At 40.7% G+C, this 23,700-nt stretch overlaps 1 protein-coding gene across 4 annotated transcripts in view; it reads right to left on the reverse strand.

Annotated features, from left to right (window-relative positions):
• CNTN4 (contactin 4) overlaps positions 1-23,700 on the reverse strand; it is a 783,747-nt gene that overhangs the window by 627,027 nt on the left and 133,020 nt on the right. The gene's annotated exons all lie outside the window — the stretch shown is intronic.

Raw genomic sequence — 23,700 nt, forward strand, 5'->3', positions numbered from 1 at the left:
CCTCCCTCAGGTCCCAAAACAGATGGTTTTCTCTCACAGCATCTCCAGGGGATGCTTATATCTAGGTTTATGTAGGACAGGAAATGATGCTAACCCCCATTCAATGAAGGAAAGAAGGAAAAAGGCTCCTATCTCTTTGATAACTGGTATGAAAACAAGTACATCGAGAGATATATGATTACCTGGGGAAAACGGACCTGGATAATAAAGGAGAAGGCCACAATTAAAATCAGGTCTGTTATACTCTCAGCCCAGGTTTTCATTTTTGATTCAACATATATTAGTATTAAGAGGAAAACAGGAAAGAGGGAAGCTGACCTTCACACTGGTGTGTCAAAGATTTCCTTTATCTAACAGACTCAGTCAATTAAATATCTAGGATAAACAACCTTGAAGATTCAGGCCATTGAAACTCTGCCCCCCGCCACCCATGCACCATCATCCCAAACTCAACTCGCTCATCAGTCATGGTCCTTAGCACAAATGAGACCAAGAGGTGAAGTTAAGTTTCTCCATGGAAGACATCAATAATGCAAGATAACCAACTCAAAGGACACATCCTACTGACATATCTGTCTGTTGTATACACTACACAGCAAACACAGTTGGCCTTTTATTACTTCTGTGGGGAGATAGATAGATAGATAGATAGATAGATAGATAGATAGATAGATGATAGATAGATAGATAGACAGATAGGAAAGAAAAGAGAGAGGAAGGAAGGAAGGAAAGAAGGAAGGAAGGAAGGAAGGAAGGAAGGAAGGAAGGAAGGAAGGAAGGAAGGAAGGAAGGAAAGAAGGAAGGAAGGAAGGGAGAGAAATAAAGGGGTTACCTGATGTGTTCAGAAGGCTATACTTAAAATCAACTATAAAATGAAAACAAAGAGGATGACAGAAAAATAATCATTTTTAAATGGTCATTGAAAAATCCATAGGCAATTTAACAGAATCAAAGGTGCCTGCTAATACTACAAGATCTTTAATAAAATTCCAACTCTGCTGGCATTTCAAAATCTGGTCAGTATATGACTTCCAACATTGGATATGGCAGAAAAATTGGATCACTAAGAAAATTTACACGTAGGTAAACTTTAGTTTTATTTTTCCTCCCAATTTAGTTAATGTAAGAGAGGACTTTATATCCTATATTGAGACATAACGGGACATCACAGGGCACTGTGACAGGGCTCCATCTGTCCCACACACATCTCAGCTCCCTGCCGACAACTGGTGGGAGTAACCCCAATGGTTTCCTTTGATTGGATCACGTGATTGTAGGAAAGCATTGACTGAGAATCCAGTCACCACCTCATCCACATAGAAACAGGCCAGAATCATTGGGTGGGGGTTAGGTGGGGGGAGGAGTTTGGTTAAAATGTAATACACAAACCAACAAAAGCTCTTTCAGTGTTTGTGATACTCTTAAAATACTCCAAGAAATGGATGAATGAATGATTCAGTGTATGAATGATTGTAGTCACACACGAGTAATTATGAATCCAACTGTCTAGCCGAGGGACTCAAATTCATGTATGAAAAGATACTCAATTTCATTAATATTTAAGTAAAAGTAGATGAAAACAATACATTATTTTAAAAAAACAAACTGGAGCTGTATTCATAAACCTTCTTCGGTAGTGTAAATTGATATGCATAAGAAGATCTCTGAGTGTAGGGCCAATGCACTCATTGTGAAGATGAACAAAAAACAAATTCTACATCCATTCATCAGTAAGAGACTGGCAGTGGGAGAGACCATAGGGTGGTCATGACGGTCAGTATCTTGTGGAGTGGGAAGGTGTGTGTGACGTACTGCGGAGGGGAAAAAGTAGACAACACAAGCTCCATTCTTTCAAATGAAAGAAGTGGTACATATAGAAAACCATAAATAAAATTGGGAGTGACTTTTGTAAAAACACTTAACAGTCATTTTGAGGAGGTAAGATTGTTGATATATCTATATCTATATCCAGCTATCTATCTCTATCTATCTACCTATATATACATATATATACATATATACGTACATATATATACATATATATACATACATATATATGTACATATATGTGTGTGTGTATATATATATATATATATATATATATATCTTCTTTTTTCTGTTTGACTTTAAATGTCTACTATGAGCTTTATAGCTTTTATAATGAGAAAAAAGAAAGAAACCTGTAAAGTAATTTTCATTTTGGAAAACCTTAAGGCCAAACACTCAGCTAATATCACAATTAACAGAGAAAAACTGAAGCCTTTTTCTCTACGTTCAGGAAAAAGACAGGGTTGTCCCCTATCACCTCTGCTATTCAACACAGTATTGGAAGTCCTTGCCAGAGCAATCAGGCAAGATAAAGAAATAAAAGTCATCTGAATTATAAATGAAGAAGTTAAACTGTCACTTTTTTGCAGATGACATGATTTTTTATATAAAAAACCCTGAAGACTCCACCAAAAAGCTATTTGAAGCAAAAAATGAATAAAGTTGCCAGCTACAAAATTAACATACAACAATCCATTGCATTCCTATATACTAACAATGAAATTTCAGGAAAAAAAAATTAACAAATAAATAAAACTCCTTTTGCAACTGCAACAGAGAGAATAAACACGTACCTAGGAATAAACTTACCAAAAAATGTGAAGGACCTATACACTGAAAACTATGAGACATTATTAAAATAAAGAAGACACAAAGAAATGGAAAGACATTCTATGTTCATGGATTGGAAGAATCAACATAGTTAAAATGGCCATATTACCTAAAGCAATATACAGGTTTAATGCAACCTCAATGGCATTTTTTAAAGAAATAGAACAAAAGCTCATCAGATTTGTATAAAATCACAAAAGAACCTGTATAGCCAAAGCAATCCTAAGAAAAAAAAACAATGCTGGAGGTGTCACACTCCCTGACTTCAGCTTGTATTACAGGGCAACAATACTCAGAACAGCATGATATTGGCAGAAAAACAGACACACAGATCAATGGAATAGAATTGAAAATGCACATAAATATGGACAGGTAATTTTCAACAAAGGAGCCAGAAACATACAATGGAAAAAAGAAAGCCTCTTCAGTAAATGGTGCTGGGAGAACTGGAAAGCCATGTGCAAAAGAATGAAACTGGACTGCTATCTATCATCATGTACCAAGATTAACTCAGAATGGATCAAAGATTAAATATAAGACCAGAAACAATAAACTGCATAGAAGAAAACATAGGTACTAAACTTATGGACCTTGGGTTCAAAGAAGATTCTATGAATTTGACTTCAAAGGCAAGGGAAGTAAAAGCTAAAATAAATGAATGAGAGTATATCAAACTTAAAAGCTTCTGCACAGCAAAAGAAACCACCGACAAAATAAAGAGGCAACCAACTGAATGGGAGAAGACTGTTGCAAACAGTGCCTCAGATAAGGGGCTAATAACCAAAATGTATAAGGAACTCATACAATTCAGCAATAAAAAGACAAACAGTCCAATTGAAAAATGGACAGAGGACCTGAACAGAAACTTCTCCCAAGATATACAAATGGCCAAGAGATATATGAAAAAATGTTCAACTGCACTATTAGGGAAATGCAAATCAAAACCACAATGAGATGTCACCTCACACCAGTTAGAATGGCTATCATCAACAAGACAAACAATAACAAGTGTTGGAGAGGCTGTGGAGAAAAAGGAAACTTATACACAGTTTGTGGGAATGAAGACTGGTGCAGCCATTATGGAAGGCAGTGTGGAGGTTCCTCAAAATATTAAGAACAGAATTACAATATGACCCAGCAATCCCTCTCCTGGGTATGCACCCAAAAAATCTTGAAAACATTTATCCGTAAAGATATATGTACCCCGATGTTCACTGCAGCTTTATTTACGGTGGCCAAGACATGGAAACAACCAAAGTGTCCTTCGATAAATAACTGGATAAAGAAGATGTGGTTCATATATACAGTGGAATACTATTCTGCCATAAGAAAAGGTGAAATAATGTCATTTGGGACAACATGGATGGATTTTGAGATTATTATGCTAAGTGAAATAAGCTAGAAGGAAAAAGTCAAGAACCATATGACTTCACTCATGTGGGATGTAAATCTGAAAGTAACAAAGAAGACAAACAAATAAAGAGACAAAAACTCAGAGAGACAGACAATAGTTTAGTGGTTACCAGTGGGGAAAGAGGGAAGGAGGATCGTAAAAGGGGATAAAGGGGGTCAAATATATGGTGACGGAAGGAGAACTGACTCTGGGTGGTGAACACACAGTGTGATATATAAATGATGTATTACAGAATTGTACACCTGAAACCTATGTAATTTTACTAACTATCGTCACCCTAATAAATTTAATTTTAAAAAAACAAACTAAAATAACTATAACCTATTTAGAAGTAGAGAATGAAATTATCAGTTATACAAATATTATGATTGTCCATCTAAAAACTTAAGACAGTCCACTGAAAAATGATTAGAAATTCAACAAAATGAATACATTCAAAATAAGTGTTCATAAATCAAGTTTTCTTTGATATCAATCATAACTAATTATAAAATTTATTGAAAAAAACTGTCCTTTTCAAAATGTAATACCTTGTACAAATTCTACAAGAATCAAATAAATAATTATTTTAAAGTCTGCAAAAAGAAGGGAAAAAAAGAAAATGTTAAAGCCAAATCAAGAAGTATTCATTAAAATTTATTATAGGATTGTAGTATTTTAATAATATTTTCATGATTATAAAACTCTAATGAATTAAAAATTTAGGATCATACTAAAATACTTTTGCACCCTATTAACCTGCTGTTTCTATTTAACCTTTTGTGAACTTGTTCCCATATTTTCAAATATTCTCCAAAAATATGTTTTTGATAATATTTTAGTATTTACTGTATAATATTTTAAGTATTATTTAGGATTGTGATATAAAATGTAATGATATGACATGATCCTGAATTACAAAAAGTTGTTTACTGAAGAGTGAAGAGTAAAGCTCAGATATAAGGTGGGGTCCTCAGGTTCAGGGCAGTTGTCTGATAAGAACACTTTGACCCCAATAAGCCATTTGCTCACCTGGAGGAGGGGCCCCACCAGGTGATTCTGCTGCAGGTGGTGTGATGCTGGTGTTCGAAAGTACAGCTCTAAGCAGGAAAATCTCTGAAGAAAACTCTAATTGGCTGTCTACCTGGAATCATGCCATTCTTTTCCTTAACAAGATAATCGAAATGATGATTTTCTCATTAAAATAATAATGATACATAATTACATAGCACATTACAAACATTAACTCATTTCATCTTCATAATAAACCTCTTACATATGTGTTATTATTGTCCCTACTTGACAAATGAAGGAGGAAAAGAAAGGTTGCCGGAGAAAGATCACACAGCATGTAAAGGCAGACAAAGAACCTGAATCAGCACTGTGGCTGCAGAATCGTGAAATTGTCCTCAAAAGTATGAGCGAACCACAAAATAAGAAGCTCATTCAAGAATGCATTCTTAGTTACAGGCGCTCCATGGTTATAACTCAGGTGTAAAGAGGTAGCTTTTCTAGCACATTCTCCTCTCTCTCAGCAACAATAACACAGTTATCCGGATAAATGAGATTATTGTGTTATTGAATTCAAGGTGAAGAGGACAAAAGACACGACTTGCCTCTGTTTCTGGTGTCTGCAAGTTAAGTATAAACAGGCTTATTACACACGGACTTAACAGTTCACAGAAACGGCAGTTTCTGTCTCCAGTCTGCATTGTTTTTGCTACAGTGACACAGAAGCAGCTATGTCTCTAACTTCCTAAGAAGTGGCCTAATTAACATTCAAATTCTAAAAACAAAAACAGAGATGTTCAACCTCAGAGAGAATTCTTTCGGAGGGAACAGACACCTTAGCTTACAAACTTATGAGCTACTATCACCCCAGATACAGAATGACTGCTCATTTGCATACTCAACAATTGTCCTCCAGCAAGCAGCTGAACCCTGAGAAATGAGTAGAACAGAAGGAACCAAGCCATGGTCGGCCCCACTCTGGACCTTCCAAAGAAATGCAATTACCCTGAATATTTCTAAGATCCATTTTCTGTCTCCCTCAAGTAAATCTCATGGTTAATATCAGAAAATGGTCGCGAAGAAGCAATTTTTTCTCATCCCTGCAGTTTGTCTGTGAGCGTAGACACAGTTCATGCTAAGGAACCTTACCTGTAATCCTCCCCCGAGACTCCTGCGAGATACCTTTGGAAAGGGGGAAGTGGGTTCCATAGGTCAGAGTGAGTACTCCTGTTCCATTCCACACTTACAAGCAAATCGCATGTCTACACAGAGATATCCCACATGTATGATGTGTATCTCATATATTCCTTTACTTCTCTGTGTCCCCATGTGTAGGAACCAGCCTCCCACCGCGTATGTGAACACACACACACACACACACACACACACACACACACACTTTAAACTGGCTGTGAAAGAGAATCAGTAAGCAAACTAGAAGCCCTGAGTTCCAAGCTCTACTACAAACTATCTTTACAGCTGAAAAACGACCACTTCACATCTCAGAATCTCCTTTTCATTATTTTTGAAATAAAGGAATTGACTCTATAATCTCTCCAGTCTCATTTCTACCCCAAAAAAATAGTTTTAGTATAATCTCTTACATCACAAACATACTTAGCCAATTTCAGAATCCCACTTGAAGAGGCTGTCATTGATCAAAGGGTCTCATTGTATCAGGAGCTCCCCCTACCTCTCCTAATTGGTTTCTCAAGGTAATTCAGATGTGTGACATCAAAATCCTGCAGTATTTACAGCCACCTATAAACTGTTCCTTTGTTGTGCTTCCCACAGATGAGCTAAAATGGTGCCATTTCCTGTTTGTCATTCTTTGGCTGGGGAGCTAGTCAGCACATGGCATCCAACATGACTCTGGCTCTGAGACTGTGAACAAAGAAGCCATTTAGAGATGCTGAAACGCATACTGTGAATTGCCAAAGTGGAAATGCATCCAGGAGAACATATCTTATTTCCAGAATATAAATGAATTAATCAGTAGGCTTGCCACCCACATGCCAGAAACATCCCTGATTAAATTTAATGTAGTGAATTTGTGCAATCACCACCGAACTAACCACTGATTAAACAAAGGCCTCTGCGTGCTAATTCTCTGAATGCGCAGTTTGTTTCCGCTCCTGGTTGAAGGGCATACCTTCGAAAACTTTGCAAGTTTGCAGGACACATCCACACTGGGAATTTAATCTGGATTTATTTCTCAAGGCAGCCGAGCTCTGTTATAAGCAAGGCAACAAATTCATCAGACGTGTAACCAGATGCCTGTTTGGTACATCTGTCACATTCAGTCTCCTAGTACCTTGTGGATAGGTGGAGAAAACTGCCAATCACCAGATAATTAGCCACCTAATTTCCTGTCTGCATGTCCAACAGGAGAGAAGCCAATGCCTCTTAACCTGGGGATGAGAGTTTAAGGTTGACATATACCAGAGATTCCCGTCTCCTGTATCCTACACACTTAACTTCAGGCATAATGTTATTTACATGCACATGGCGAATAAAGCAGATAAAGGATTGCAAAATACAAAGGACTGAGATTTTTCAAGACCAGTTCTTTTCCTCCCAGATAGATATGTAGATACAGATAAAGCTATAGGTATAGGCAGACACAGATAGATCACACATTAACTAGAATCTGATTTACACAAAACCGCTTACAGACTCTGTAGTTTTACCACAGTTGAGCCCACATGTACGGAGTTCCATTCTACAACAGGTACTGTATGAAAGAATCAAATTCCTGATCTCAGTGTCACTGAAAATTTAGTGGCAGTCACCAGGGTGTGATATCTGTGCACTGAAAACGTTTACCCTGGTAATCTGCTAAGACTGTTTCATTGTAAGTTCTATGGAATCATGCTCACCTCCATGCTGGATATTCACAAGTTTTTAGAGTTAAAACAAAGCTAAACGCTAAGACTTTACTCTTGATACACAGTAAATACATAGGACAGCTCTCTCAAAGCACAGGAATGAGAACCCATTGTTGACCCATAAGGCAGGCCTGGCCAACCTTCTTGGAGACTTACAGAACACCCCTCCCTGCCCATAGCATGGCACCACCACCTGAATGCACATTTGATTTTGCTTCAATACCAAACACACTACGCTGAGCACATAGTAAAAAGCTGAGGACAAAAGCAGACTCCTCTTGCTCTTGCATCTACATTCATCCCACGGTCAAGTCCAGTGTACCATGCCCGCAGACGCCTGCTGCCATATATTCCGAACCTGACCACTTCTCATCCCTCCATTGTTACAACGCTAGCCTGAGAGGCAGCAGGTTCCACAGCACATGGTTACAATACAGAAACACCTATAAACCCTGCTCTGGATTAGGTGGGAAGCCTTGGTCCCATGTGACTCCAAGGGGCAGAATCAAAACCAACAAAGTGGTATTTTTTTCACTGTATGTCAGAAAATCCAATACTGTCCAACTATATAAGAGGTTACCTTAGGATGTAGTAGGTGTTTTCACAGAGTTGTTGAGGCATGTTTCAGAGGGGGGTCAGCATGGTCAAAGAAGAGTGAGAAAGTGGGTGAGGAGGCTGGATGGGTCAGTTGGTTAGAACCCGAGCTCTCAACAACAAGGTTGCCAGTTCAATTCCCACACGTGATGATGGGCTGCGCCCCCTGCAACTAAACATTGAAAACGGCGACTGGATTTGAAGTTGAGCTGCGCCCTCCACAACTAGGTTGAAAGACAACGACTTGGAGCTGATGGGCCCTGGAGAAACACACTGTTCTGCAACATTCCCCAATAAAATTAAATAAATAAATAAATAAATAGATAGATAGATAAATAGATAAATAAATAAAGAATTGTCACAATGAGACAAAGTACACATTTAAAAAATAAATAACAAAGAGTGGGAAAGTGGGGACAAGAGACGGGTCAGAAGACACGTCCATTCAATTCTGTAATTCTAGGCTTTCAAATTGTCACTTTGCCATAAAGTTTCTGAGTCACAGACGAGATAGGATTGTCATGTTTAACACATTTGGTGTGTTTAGAATATTGTACAACCATGAAACAATATCCTATTATAAATTGGGACGCGATTCAAATATCCCCTTCATTCCAAGTGAATCTCTCCTGCTCTGATTTGTATACATCATTTCAGGATTTCACAAACCAGCTGTGAAACTGCTGATTTGTCTCCAGTATGAATTTCTTTGTTAGGAAACAAAATAGCTCTTTGAAATCGTCCTCTTCCTATGAGAACAGGAGAAATTTGTGCTCCCTTGACAAACACATACAGGTCAACTCAACGAAAACCTACTTATTCCTTGAGTAAAAGGCAGTATCACCTCAGGAAATGGTTCTTTCAGTGGCGGTTGCTGGAAATTTCCATACCCCACCATCACGTTTGGCACAGGAGCCAGAAAGGAGGTGGATGTTATATTGTTCACACACAGGCAATGTCCACTCCTCAGAAAGGAAAATTCCCCAGGCACCATCTTTGTTTCTTTGAGACAAGACAGGTCCATGCCAATAAGTGAATTTAATTCTTATTGGGTTCCCTTTAAAAGTCTGTAATAGTACAGTGGGTCACACCACCATTTGCTTCTATTTGAAGAGCCATAAAAATAACATTTGCAATTTCATCTTTTATTTGACTACCAGAGAGTTCAAAGTCTTGCTGTCTAAACACCTCAAGTCAGGCAAACTGCTCGCGTGTGGTGGCAGCTGTTGCCACTACCAGTCGCTTTTCCCTTCAGCGGTCCTTCTGAGAAGCCTCCATAGTGTGACATTTCTAGAACACCCAAAATAGCAGCGCTGTTCATTACCCATGAAGCAGTTTGCATAGAAGGCATTATTAATTCTTCAACGACAGTGCTCGCTCAATGAAACATTTAATTAATTTGATCCCAGAACATTAAGGCCCCTTGTCTGAGAAGTATGGGGAGCTCCATGACAGCCTTTCTTCAAGAACCCTCCAAGGGGACTGGATCTCTACCTTATGGGGGTAGAAGGATTTGTTAGGAAGAGTTAGAAAGCTGTCAGAGCAAAATATGTAAAAAGCAGGTGTAAAGAGAAAAATTAGCCATAAAGGGAATTATTCCCTTACGTGTTCTGAGATAAGTATGAAAGTCATTTCCTAAGAGAATCCAAAACATACGTGTTTACACCAGTCGCCAGTATAAGAAAAACTGTACTAATCTGACTACAGCACTTAGCACCTAAGGTGGTCGGTGATTACTGTATGAATCAAGGAACGGGGTTGGGTGCAACTGGTTTCAATTTTAAAAATTATTTTTCATTTGTAAAACATCGGTCTCATTATTAATCATATTGCACATTTAAGAAAAATACTCTCTCTCAATGTACATTTTCAGTGAATATTTATTCACTGTTTTGGTGTTAGCAGTAGGACCGATGATGCAAAATGATTTTATTATACTAGTCCCTGCCCACATGTAGTTGACAATCTACTCAGCAGTATAATGCTTTGTAAACTTAAGATGTAATAAAATTATCATTTGCAGGAGAAATATAGGGCCAGTCTTTTCTTCCACAGACAGAAATTTTATCTGGGCACACAGGCAGGGACTAGAATGAGACAGCCCTGGCCACGTGGCTGAGTTCTGGGCCACAGGATGAACCAGAGCAGCTGCTCAGCAACCACTGGAACTCCCCTCAAGACAAGATGCATGTTCTCTCTATGCCGCTGCTACACAAGAGCCTCGGACAGCAAAGCTCCATCTGCAGTCATGAGGCCAAGGTCGTGTTTGACAAGTCTGGGTCCCTAACATCCTGCAAGGCCACAGCAGCTCGGGAAGGTCTATCTGACTTCCACTGGAAGGAAAGAAAATAAAAATCAACCTTTATCTCGTTTAAGTCTCTGCCATTACGAGTTGTCTTTCTCTGACAGCCAGGTCTAACCCTACCTAATGAAGTATGAACGAGAAATGGTATTTAAAGTTCTAAGCAGCAAAAGTTCTGAAGGAGAAATGTACGTGCCAAGTAAAAGACACATGAACTGCAGAAGTGTTTCACATGTTTGTATATCTCACATTCCGGGACCTCGATAATCCTTTGGGCAGGAAGAGGACAGAGGACGGGATTCTCACTTTACATAAACAACATGGCATGAAAGGTGATGAGACAAGTCCGAGCTTATAAAACCTACATGTCCTTTCACTTGGCACCTAAACGGACTGGATGCCCTATTCCAGCCATAGAGCATTCATTCCCTTATGCAAAATTGCAAAAATCCTAAGTGGACTCTGGTAGTTTTGTTAGTCGGGAAACTTTGCATCACAGAATGAATCTGCAAAACAAAAGTGCTTTTTGTTTCCTGAATTATATGGTGCAGATGAAATTGGAAAGAAAGGGAAAATTATCTGGAAAAATTGGTCCAGCTGGGGACACACAGCAGAAAACAGATGAAGCATTTTAGATATCTCGTCTACATTACTTCATACGGCATGAGTTTTCAATAAATGGAAAGCATCATACAGAAGGCCTTAGAAATATATTTGCAATTTTCCCATTAAAAAGTGAAGGGGAAGATATAGGGAATAAGACAAGGGAAAACTCTGAATCTCGCTGAGAAAAGGGAAAAAAATGCATTTACCAGCTAGAGAAAGGCCTTGGTAATAAGTAGAGACAATGTGATTTGTGAGGCAAGTTGCAAAAGGCAGTCTAAGATGGAAGAGGGAAATAAAATAAAGACGACAGCATGTTTGGGACTTATTGGGGAGAAATAAAATCACCTTCACCATGCATCCAGCACACAGATACTCAGGCAGATTTATCTGATCCGTTCTGACAATAATAAAAAGTAGTACCAATGGAAGAGGTCCAGCTACTCTCAAGGCACACGGCTCTGTCTGAAAATTAAACAACCAGTGTCTACATCCGAGCATTATGCCAGTGCGAGGAGAGAGTGATGAGACGAGCCTGCCCTACACTATTTGCTCCATTCTGGATAATCGCAGAATCTCTGCCACCTGGAGTAGTTGGCGTTGCTACTCAAGCCTCCATCCCAGATGGTAAATGTAGCAAGTTCCATTAAAAGAAGCTAGGAGAGAATTCTTGACAGGGAGGCTGCTGGCATTCCTGTCCTGAACAGCTCTGCGAAAGCCCTATCACTGAGGCCTTCTGTAGAAATCATGTGTAACTGAGCCATTTTAACAGAACCTCACATGGGAACCCATGAGGCTGCTCCGAGGGTTTTTTCGAGTTTTCACTCTGTGAGTCATAGACAAACCAACATGGAGGCCTTTAAATTGAATCGGCATCTTCTATCGTCTCAACTGGACAAAACAAATTTAGCATCAATGCTCTAACTCTGAATAACTTTGAGTCTCCACATAGCACCAAACACCACAAATAAAAATAATACGCAATAAATCAAGTGGTATATATATAAAAAAAAAAAATAGGCAATTTTCTTTTTCCAAATGTGGGTATTCATGTATTTTGACAAGTACAATTTAGTTTTAATTATTCATCAATGGCAGTGAAGGTGCTGTAGAATATTTCGTAAGGAAATGGAAACTTAAATCTGCAATGGGAGGTCCTGTGAACAGTCACCAGTATATGAAATATTCGCTTAGGATGACGCAAAAGCAAGAAATCTGCAGCAGGAAGCGGCTGAGGCAGCTTTCACAGGGCAGTGACAATGGGTGGCCACTGCCGGTCCTCTGTCTCCCTGCACCGTAATCTTTCCCGCCCCCTTGCCTTGCCCGCCTCAGTGAGTTGGTACTGTTCTCAAAGCCCATCCTAACAATAATACCTTGAATCTGACGAGTGTTTCGATATTTAAAAACATTTCCATGTTCACTATCTTAATTTCATCCAGAGGTTCTCAGTTGGGGGCTATTCTGCGTCCCCCGGGAGGCAAAACTGGCAGCATCTGAAAACTTTTGTGGTCGTACAACCGGGAAGGTGCTGCCAGGTGGAGGCCAGGCTGCTGCGTGCCCCACAGCAGGGCACAGCCTCCTGCAACAGAGGACCACCTGGCCCCAGAGGTCCACACGCCGAGGTGGGGAACCCCGATTTAACCCGACAGCCCCACTTTGGGATAGAAAGCAGAACTTCTAGCTCCATTTTTGGACAACACACTGAGACCCATCCGCTCTCTAAATTATACAGCAAATCGTAACCATGGCCATGTATCTTACCCCAGTCCGTATTTCATAAAACCACACACAAGTCCAATGAGCGTTAGAAACTGTAGGAAAGCATGGTGACCCAAACGAAAAAGACTGAAAATCATGGAGTGAAACATGGGAGAAACACAAAACAAGGGTGTGTGGGAGGAAAGGAACCTTCTAGGACAGGAGGAAAAACGAACAGAGACCTGAGCACCTGCCCGCCCGTGGCAGAATCTGGCAGCAGCATGTAACACCCCCAACTTGTCACAGGATTTAACTCAACGAGCAGCCACGTGGGAAGCTCTTTACGAAACACAAGGTGCTGTCCAATCGTTGTTTCCTATTAACACTGGAGACAACTTTCACTGAACTCTCCCTTCTCCCTTGTCATGTGGTCAGCAAACTCTTAATCTGTGTTCACAGATGGACTAAAAACACTAGGCTTGTGTCCAAAAGCAAACGTTCGTGTGACCAGACCCCATAAAAAGGGGTGGGAAAGGACATGTGTGCAGAAGCGTGGTTGAAGGCAGAGGTCTGAAGCCCAAGTGTCTGACATTGAGAGACTCAGTGATCAGCTCACAGTGCAGTACAGCGCGGGGGTCATCACTGGAACCTCCTTTCCTCCTTGGGGGGACAGCACCTGTCCCTCATTGGCTGTAAGGACTGAGTGAGATGACAAAGCACGAGGAGCAGTCAGAGTCCACGGTCCTGCCGGCTGGGATGTTGGGATGGTAATAATAGTAACAACCATCATTTGAGAGGGGTGTGTGTGCATGTGTACACTTTGTATTATTACTATTATTGTGTTTTTTTTTTTTTGAGAATCCCTCTTTGCCAGGCAGTGCCCTGAGGACCAGGGAAATAGTGGTAGCTGGCATGGACAAGGTCTCTGCTCTCATAAATCTCACTTTTCAATGGGGGAAATGAGCAAATCAAAATATGAATAACAAAACTAATCAAAAATAAAAATTTTAAAGGTCAGGAAGTCAGGCTAAGACATGAGAGGCTAGACCAAAGTGTCTGTGAAGCAAAAGACTGGAGTTTCCAGAAATGATGGGAGAAACGGGCTGTGTGAATGGAATGTTCAGTACGGAATGTGAGATCCAGGAAGCTCGGAGCTGAGGACACACGGGCTGGTCTCGTGCACACAGGAGACCATGCCACCAAGGGCAGAAGACGCTCTTCACTGGCCTCTCGAGCAAGATTTCATGCTAAAATAAAATACTTCACCCAGCAACTTTCTAGGCCTCCCTCTCATTTATTAGGAAGCAACTTCCTAGTTGAGGCAGAAAAAAAGGAGACAATCTTTGGTAATAGTCAATAAAACTTTTTAAATCAGAATATTAGAAACTAAGAAGACATATGCAGATATGCAGATATAACTGAAAATGATAAATTACTAAGAAATCTTGGCACACCGTGATCCACCTGATTTCATTAAAGAGAAGATTAGTAGCACGAAGTTGTATTTCTGTTTCTGGGAAATCGTTTAATAAAAACTAGTGAGCAGAGCTCTCTAACAGTGAATTGATCACAGGATACAGAAAGATTCTAGAATCATGGTATAAATCACGTGGCAGAACATTTCTAGTTTTACTTTGTTCTGTTGACTAAAACATTGTTATCACTTCTGAATTTCTGATCTCAGTTCTCATAAATAACATCAACCCTTATCAAAAATATATTTTTAAAAGAAAATAAGGTTACACCTATCTGAAATACAGTTACTGTTCACCCTAATAGGCCTGAAAATAAGGTAGCAGGAATGGAAGTAGTTTAGACACTTGTTAAAAGGCTGACAAATGGAGCAAATCCTTCAGCATACTTAGAAAAATAACAGGGCACAAAGGACACAGGAGATTTAGGGTTATCCAGTCATTCTGATCAACTTCAATTAAAAGAAAGAAAATGAATAATTCTAGCCTCTAGGAATGCTCTGCGTCTTCAATTATTTGAAATGGCCATTGATATCGCTGGAAGTAATCATGCAACTATGAAATCTGGGTTCTTTTTTTTGGGCTTTCCATGCATTATCTGTTATTCTTTTGTAAATTTAAGTCTCTAAAAGACAAAAATATACATAAAAAATTAGCTTAACTGGTATAAAAGTTTAAAGACCAAGTAAGATGACAAAATACCTTGGCAAGCAAAGACCTAATCAACAGTTTTCAAGACAATCTTGATATCTGAAGTCTTTGGACAACATCGATGACTTCAGAAAGAACTAAATATTCTAGAGTACTTTGGAAGACAAGCTGCTGCGTCATCAAATGTGATTATCCAGCCAATACATGCTTAGAAGGACTCAGCATTTGTATCACCTTCCTTAAGTATGTGTGTTAAGTTTCCTAGTGGATGGGCGTGAAAATCATTAGCCCCAGTAAATCCACAGATTACCCAGAAAAAGAGGACATGTTTTATTATAAGAGCTAAGCCGTCTAATCAATGGTTTATGATTTGACCATTATGACAAGCAATATCCTTTCACTTCCCAATGAATGCCCACCTATTATTCCCCCCTTTTTCTTGTTCACATGTATGGAATATAATCAATGGAAATACAAGAAAAGTAGGGGGGAAAAGAAAGCAATTTTTATTTTTATTAATATATAATTCCTGGTAATTTTTGAAAACATGTCTAGGAAATACCAAAATGCTATAAATTAATAAAGCAATAATAAAGTCCCAAAAGAGATACACAAATATAAAATAAAACTCACTTAAGTATTTAATGTTTTGTTGAGGATCCATTTAGAAAGTTCATTTCATTTCCAACGGGCTTTAACACATTAAATTATAATCAAAAACTTTATCCGGAGTACTTTTACCATTCAGCTATGTTGGGGGAAAGTAAATTCAATCATTTCATTAGCGACTATACGGTTTAATATCCATAAATCCCTTCGTTAAGTCAGTACGTACCTAGCATCTATTACGTGCCAGGCCATATTCTAATTCATATAAATATGACTGTAGAGAATGAGTGGAAATCATCACAAGTTATACTGCTGATTTGAATTATGTCAGGCCAAAATAAATACAATTACATCAATGAAACAAAGTTTGATATACTCCACTTTCCTAACAGTGTTGTTTTAATTAAATAAATTGGATGACAAATGAATATATTGAGTAGACAACTGATTAAAATTGGAAAATGACCTCTCTTTTTAATATTTATGCTTCATGGCATGGTTTCGAAGAAATGAAACCAACGTTATTTTCAGTGTAACCCATGGTATGAAACATACAGAAAAATAGCAAACCTACCTACGTAATATATTGTGAATTAAGAACAATAACTAGTACCAACTCAACTTTTAAAAACAGGGCATTATCTTTTTTTCCCCTAACATGTCACCCTGATAAAAATGTCTACATAATATTTTATAACTAGGGCTAAATTACGTGACAATAATATATTTCCTTGCTATCCAAGAATCCCTAAATACAGAAGTAGCAATGGCCCTTCGAGGACATAGAGAGAAGGGCAAATTCATTCTTTCTTTTCATTTCATTACCCAAGTCCTCGTCATGACTTTGGTTATGCAGACACATGTTCTACAGGACCAGTAGTGATGTAGCCCTGAGAGCCCTATTTCCAAACTTTGACCTTTAAACAAGAGTGAGAGTGTTCAGAATCAAACGGGAACACAAAAATTGGAAGAAATGAGGAAAATGGATCTAACAGGATATTCTTTCATTTATTTGGTACCCTTAACATTGCCGTTACTGTTAAAAAAAATGCTTTGGGAATATAAAAAAATGCTTTGGGATTTTATTAGCATTCCTGGAGCAAATATTTAATATCCAAGATGGCCAGACTCAACGTCCCAAATGTTAATTGATGCCATTACAAATTGCTTGTGACATATTAAAGGTGTACTGGGAAATTAAGAACATGGCTTATAGGACAGAAAATACATTTTAATAAGTGGTCAGGAGGATTTTTTTTTTTTATCAGCTTCTTTTCTATGGTAAGAAGGTAACACATTCCTATTTGGAATTCTGAGACTATTTAGATAATGACACTGTATAAATAGGTGACAACACAACATTAGCATGATAAGCAGAATCTCTCTTCCTCAGATGTATGTGTATAATTCGCAAGTGCCTTTACTAATTATTCTTTTAAAATAATCTCTTCTCTTCCTCCATTAACTATAACTAGCACCAAATCCATGAAATGTTCTATTCTAAATCACTAAGCATTATAATTATCATTGAATATTATGACCTGGGTTTCCATGATCACTGTCTACTTTTGTCTTCATTCGGGATCTGGTGTATAAAGTTATATTCTTTGGGGATACCCTTTAGTATGTTTTCAGTTTGGCTATGCAGTCTAAAACCAAATGAACATGCAAGCAGAATGACACAAGATAAGCTCCTTCACAAGCAACTTGTGAAGAAATTGTTTAGTTGTTTTCATTTTCTACTGTTATCATAGAATCACCTTTACTTATAGCACTCTCAACCATCATCCCTCAGAAACATATGATAATGATAAGAAAAATGATAACTGACAGTGACAATAGTTCCCCGAGGAAGGCACAGTTCTGGGATAGCCCCGACTTTCCAGCCCCTCTGTGTACATACCCTGTATAATCCTGTCCCTGTTAGTGAGGGTGGAGCAGTGAGTATGATTATTCTCCTTTACGGGATTGAGGTTTTACATCAGTTGGCTTTGGGAGATTTTCCTGGGTGGTCTTGTCCTCCCCAGGTAAAGGGCCTGGGGCCCTTCCTGAAGCAGGACTGGAAGTACAGAGATTGCCCAAAGAACCTCTAAAAGGAGCTGCCGGGTGGCAAGTTGCCTCCGGGGGGGTCACGGCCAAGGACTGAGGGCAGCCTTGGGTGCTGAGAGCCGTCCTGACTGACAGCTACCGAGACGAGGGTCCAAGGCCTGGGCTCCACTGCAAGGAAAGGAACTCCACCCACAATGCAAGCCGAGGGCGCCTGGAACCAGGCCTGGCCCGAAAGGAGCCCCAGAGGAGGACACAGCAGCTGACACTTCGGTCTCAGCGTGATGAAAAACTGAGCTCAGGACTCCGCCAAAACATGCTGGACTCCTGGCTCATGAAGTTGCGAGGTAATAAGTGTGGATTATTAGTGTGGGTTATTTTAGGCTTCTAGAGCTGTGGTAATGTGTTCCACAGCAATAAACATCGAATACAGGTGTACTGTAACATACTGAACATTTTCTACGACTTCACCAGGCATTGTGCTAAGTCTCCTATTTGCTGTCCCATTTAATCTCAAAACAAATTCATACGATACATGCTATTATTATCAACTGGCATGATCATAATATAAATACAAAATGCTATTATTATAAAACCCCATTGTGGGGACCGGGTCCCAGAGAGCAGTTTCCAGGCTCTCGGCCTCTCGTGGAAAGGTGCTGGCTCGGGTAGTAGATGGTCATCAGCTGTGACTAGCTGGCCATCAGCTGTTACCGGTTAGTCATTAGCCACTGATATAACTGTCATGACTAGGCTGGTTGGTTGGTTGGCAGATAAGTGGATGGCAGGTTGCAGATCGTGTGGCTCCTGCTTCCTGTGTCTCCAACCCAGCCACCAGAGAGAATATAGCGGTAGGACTCCCCTATCTATGGCTCTGTGGGTGTTCCTTTTTGGCCTCACCATGTCCTGCGTTCTTACGTGGGGAGCGGGACCAGAGACCCTGCGTAACACCCATTCTATAGATGAAGAAGTAAAAAGCTTACAAGGCAAATAACTTGCTTAAGACTACACAGCTACTAATATGGAGGAGAGCTGAAACTGTAATCTGGTTTTATTAGGTTGGTACAAAAGGAATTGTGGTTTTTGCCATTGTTTTCAACCTTTTGAACGGCAATTCCTTTTGTGCCAACCTAACTGCCAAGCTATGTTCTAAAGCCTCTGTTCTGCTCTTTCTGCAGGAAAGAACCCCAAGACCACGGTCCTAAAACCGGTGAGCATGCTGATTTGCTGTGACGGAGCTGCGTCCTTTAAGGGAAACCAATGACAGCCCCTCCTCCTCCCGGTCTATAAAGGGACGGGTGGTACATCTCCTACCGTCCCTTCAAATTTAGGTTCTCGCATGAAATTAAATCCTTCTATTGCTAGCTGACCACATAGACAGGAATATAGTTTTATGTAAGAAAGTTAAATCACAAGGGCAAGTTATTAGATACTTTAATTTGTTGAGTGAACCACCTTCTCCCCATGAGACCCCAAACCCACGTTAAAAAACAACATTCTGGGCAAAGCACGCATTCTTGGGAAGGGTTGGGAGACAGGAAGACAGCTTATTTTCAACTCTGTTTCTGGCACACATCCCAGCTGAAACAGGAATGCAAAATCATCCAGAACCCCACTGCAAGGATCTAGAAAAGAATAAAATATCCAAAAGCGGGGTTCAGTACAAACAGTCACATGCAGGGGATAAGGTGTAAGTATGGTCCCGGGTTCCTCTAAAGAAACTGTCCATGGCAACGGCTACTGCGAGTGGAAACTAAAAAACGGGGTGCTGGGACTCTTTTCCCACTTGATGACCTTTGGGGTCTGACATTTCTGTGTGGCTGCTTTCTTTCCAACTCATTGGATCTCATCTGCATGTTTTCCATGACCCCCTTCTCCCTCCATTCAATTCTTGCCCCAATCTATGCCGTTTCATCTGTTCTAGCTACTCGTGCTTCCTGTAAACCTCAACAAATGTCTGAACTTGACCCTATGAGCTAGGTCCTTTTGCCAAAGCCCTACCAGTTCTACAACAAAAGCTAAATACATCTGTCTTTCTCACCTGTTTCTCTGCCATTCTCATTCGCACTAACTTACCTGGGAAACAGGTAACCTTTGGAGTCATGGGATGACACACGGCTGGTGTATTTTCAGTTCAGAGGTCTGATCACTGTGACTACACTACAACCCCAAGTACTGAGTGCTCCCTGCAGGTGACACCACACGCTGCCCTCCATTGGCTCGGCTTCTCATTTTTCATAGCTCCCCCCCCACCGCCACACACACACACACACACACACACACACACACACACAAAACAGTTCATCAATCCCTCTAAATAATGATGGTGGCAGCAGCCACCTGTATCTTGGTTATTTAAGACCATCTACAATTTTTTTAAGAGCGTTCATTTGACACAGCAGATGACACTGCTTTGAGCAGCTAATGAGTTCAGTCCACTTAGGAAACTCCCTGCACACTGGATTGTCCAGGGGAATACCTTCAACCTCTGTATCTGAGCTTTCTATTCCTAATGGGATCTCCCCATTACAGCAACTCCTCCTCCTAGAGCTGAGCTGACGTCACCACGTCCAGCCAGTACACACCTAAACAGGCGACAACATGCAGTTTCGTGTTGTCAGGAGGACACGTGGTTGCTCAGCCATTTACAAACCCCCCCCCCACATGGCTATTTTCAGGGTTAACCTCAGAGAGTGCTGAAGCTCCTCATCCCAACTCCCCTATGATGAATGACCGAGGCCCAAACCCCATTTGTTAAGGAAGCAGCCAGGTCCCGCTTGTAAAACTAGATGGATCATGTTTACCCAAAGCACGCAAATATCATTGGCCTCTGAAAACTATCTTGGGGAGGGGGGAGAGGGGTGTTATGTTTTGTTTTGTTTTCCTTTCCGAGGATGGCTTTATCACTCGAGGGTCCCCGCAGGTTACACAATGGAATGGTAGGGAACAGTGGTTGCCAGGGAGTCTGTAGTAAACAACATTGATGCCTTTTTTGTAGAATGTGATGAGGTATAAAAATGGTGCCCCTGACAGGAAGCCCTCACTGTTCCCTTTCCTTTTGGGGCTGTTCGTTGTCTGTGTTATCTGTGTATAACCAAACCAAAGCAATTTGGGTTAATAAGCCCAAAAGCTTCACACTGGCTCTGGAGCCACACAGTAACTTTTTTTCTTTTTTAATATCTTGCGCACATTATTTTGCCCGTGTGTAAAATCAAGATTAATTCATTCAGCTAGTCATTCAACAATTACTAACTGCCTGCCTCATATGGGCCAGAAATTTTATAGGGTCCCAGTTTATAGCACTGGACTAGTCAGCTGCTGCTGCCATGCAGGTTACCTCCTAGCATGGGGTGACAGACAATAAATGGAGAAACATAACACAGCGGGTGCTGGAAAGTGCCACAGAGAGATGAGAAGGAGCAACAGAGCTGCCGACACTCTTGTAGAGACGAAGACCAAGGAAGGCTTCTCTGCTGACAACAGCTAATCAAAGGCGCAGGGCACTAAGGGACCAGCCAGCAGGAATGTGGGGATAGCAACCCCAGAAGAGGGACCAAGCGTTGGAGCCCTGAGAGACCTGCAGAGAACATGGAGCAGTACCGCGGTCATTCTTTGCAAACGTTAGTGCGGCGCCGTTACGGTATCTTCCCAGTACCACACTTTCCACTAATTCCCTGACTAGACAGGGGTTGCTATGTGGTTCCCAAAACGTAATTCACCAAGGCATGACACCGTAAAGCCCAGAATAACTGCTGTCACTCAACTAATATGTATGGAGCAACTTGCAATCATTGGCCCCATTACTCAGTTTTAGGGCCATTTTATCACAGAGAAGACAGTCCTTAGCAATTAGCCTTTTAATCAAAAAGATACCTACTATGACGAGAAATCCCCAATCCAGACTACAACACCAGCCCAAGTAGAAAAATAGCAATTTCCCCTGCAAAACTGATTTCAAAACTATCATCGTCCATCGTCATCAATCACAGGAGGCAGCGAGTTTGGCAGAGTTAAGTCCATATTTAACTAGACCGCGGTTTAACCTTCTTAGGGAAGCAGAGTGCTCTCTCTTTACAGCCCCCACCAACTGTAGAAAAGCAGGTTTGCTCTAATGCAGAAATTGGCTTTCGTCTGATTTCATAAACACAAGATGACATCTGATAACTTAATAGGTACTTGGGTTTGGTTTTTGCACATTCCATGTCCTCTCAGAGCTGGGAAGATGGCATTATTGCAGGCACTACTCCAGCCTGACTGTATCAACAGAACTGAGTGCACACCGGCCAGCTAGAAAGGCATCCGTGCACATGTGCCCTGCGGAGAGGAGAGACTGCCTGAACAGAGCAGGACACCACGTACACGGGCTTCGCCATGACAGGCATGCCCTGCCCATCTGTGTCTGCGCTCCACTGACCTCAGCACTCACGGCTCACATCCAGCCCCCACGTTTCCTACCTCCGTGTTTGTACTGCACGGCTTACTCAGCCGCAGTGACAGCACCCACGGACCTATGCATTCATATCCCGACCACGGTCACTGAGCAAATTCAATGCCATCCCCCTCCATAGACTATCCTGGAACCACACCGAAGTACTTGGGCCTTCTCTGAATTCCCCACCAGACTCCTTCCATACCTCCTTCAGAAGCTCATCTGCATTTGTACCTTGTACTTGGGTCATGTGTTTGTGTCCATTATCCCCTTTCTTCTGTTGGGGGAAACAACGTGGACACTTAAAATATCAGTTTATCTTTTTATTTACGAAAGTACTCTTTATGTATTACACTCTTACAAGGATGGGGGGGAATGAACAAATACCAAGGGGTCAAAAGGTACAAGCTTTCAGTAATAAGAATCCTAAGAGCTGGAGATGCCACGCACAGCATTGTGATGACAGCTGGCACTGCCGTGTGATGAACAGGAAAAGGGTTGGAGAGCAGATCCTAAGAGTCCTCATCACAGGAGAATTGTGTTCTTTCTTTTGTCCTTTATTTTTCTTTTATTGTATAAGGATGAGAGGACGGGTGTTAGCTGAACCTACTGTGGTAACCCTGACACAATGTCTGCAGATCAAACCATCACGCTGCACGCTTTAAACTTATGGTTATTTCTGTATGTCAGTTATTGCTCAATAAACTGCAAGAAAAACCAATAGTGCATATACTGATGCTGCTGCACTTTCTACTGATATCCCCAGTGAAAATGTGCCTTCCATCATCCCCAGCACAGCTACACCAGCATCAAAATAACTGTCTATAGAAACGACTACTTAGAGCAAAGGTCCAAAACAGAAGTTGTGTTTTGTAGATGGTTTTAAAATACAATGACAAAAAGTCTCCCCACTAAAAGTTTCCTTTCACAATGAGGGCAACTATAAAATCCTTTCGGTACGGTCCCCACACCTGCAAACACACAGTTTGATGACAGTTTGTTGAACGAGTATGATTATGTTTGCATGACTATATCTGAGCCACAGACTGTCAAAAAAGTGGGGAGGAGAAATGGCTGCGGGATGAGAATGTCCACGATAAGCAGGGGGTACAAGCAGAATCACAGAATAAACAAAAAGGAAGTACATCGATACTACTGTTAAACAGAATCCAAAAAGATCCCTAAGGAAAAAAGATTGGAACTGCTGACATTCTGAAAAATTACCATCGAGAAAGGTGTTCTTCCAGGAGAAGGTGACAGCAGAAAGTGTGACACAGTGAGTGGGAAAGAGCAGAAATGCACACCCACGTGTACCCATCTGTCTGCTTGCTGCCCGTCAAGTTGGA

The sequence above is a fragment of the Rhinolophus hipposideros genome (genome assembly GCF_964194185.1).
Source record: "Rhinolophus hipposideros genome assembly, chromosome: 14".
Lineage (NCBI taxonomy): Eukaryota > Metazoa > Chordata > Mammalia > Chiroptera > Rhinolophidae > Rhinolophus > Rhinolophus hipposideros.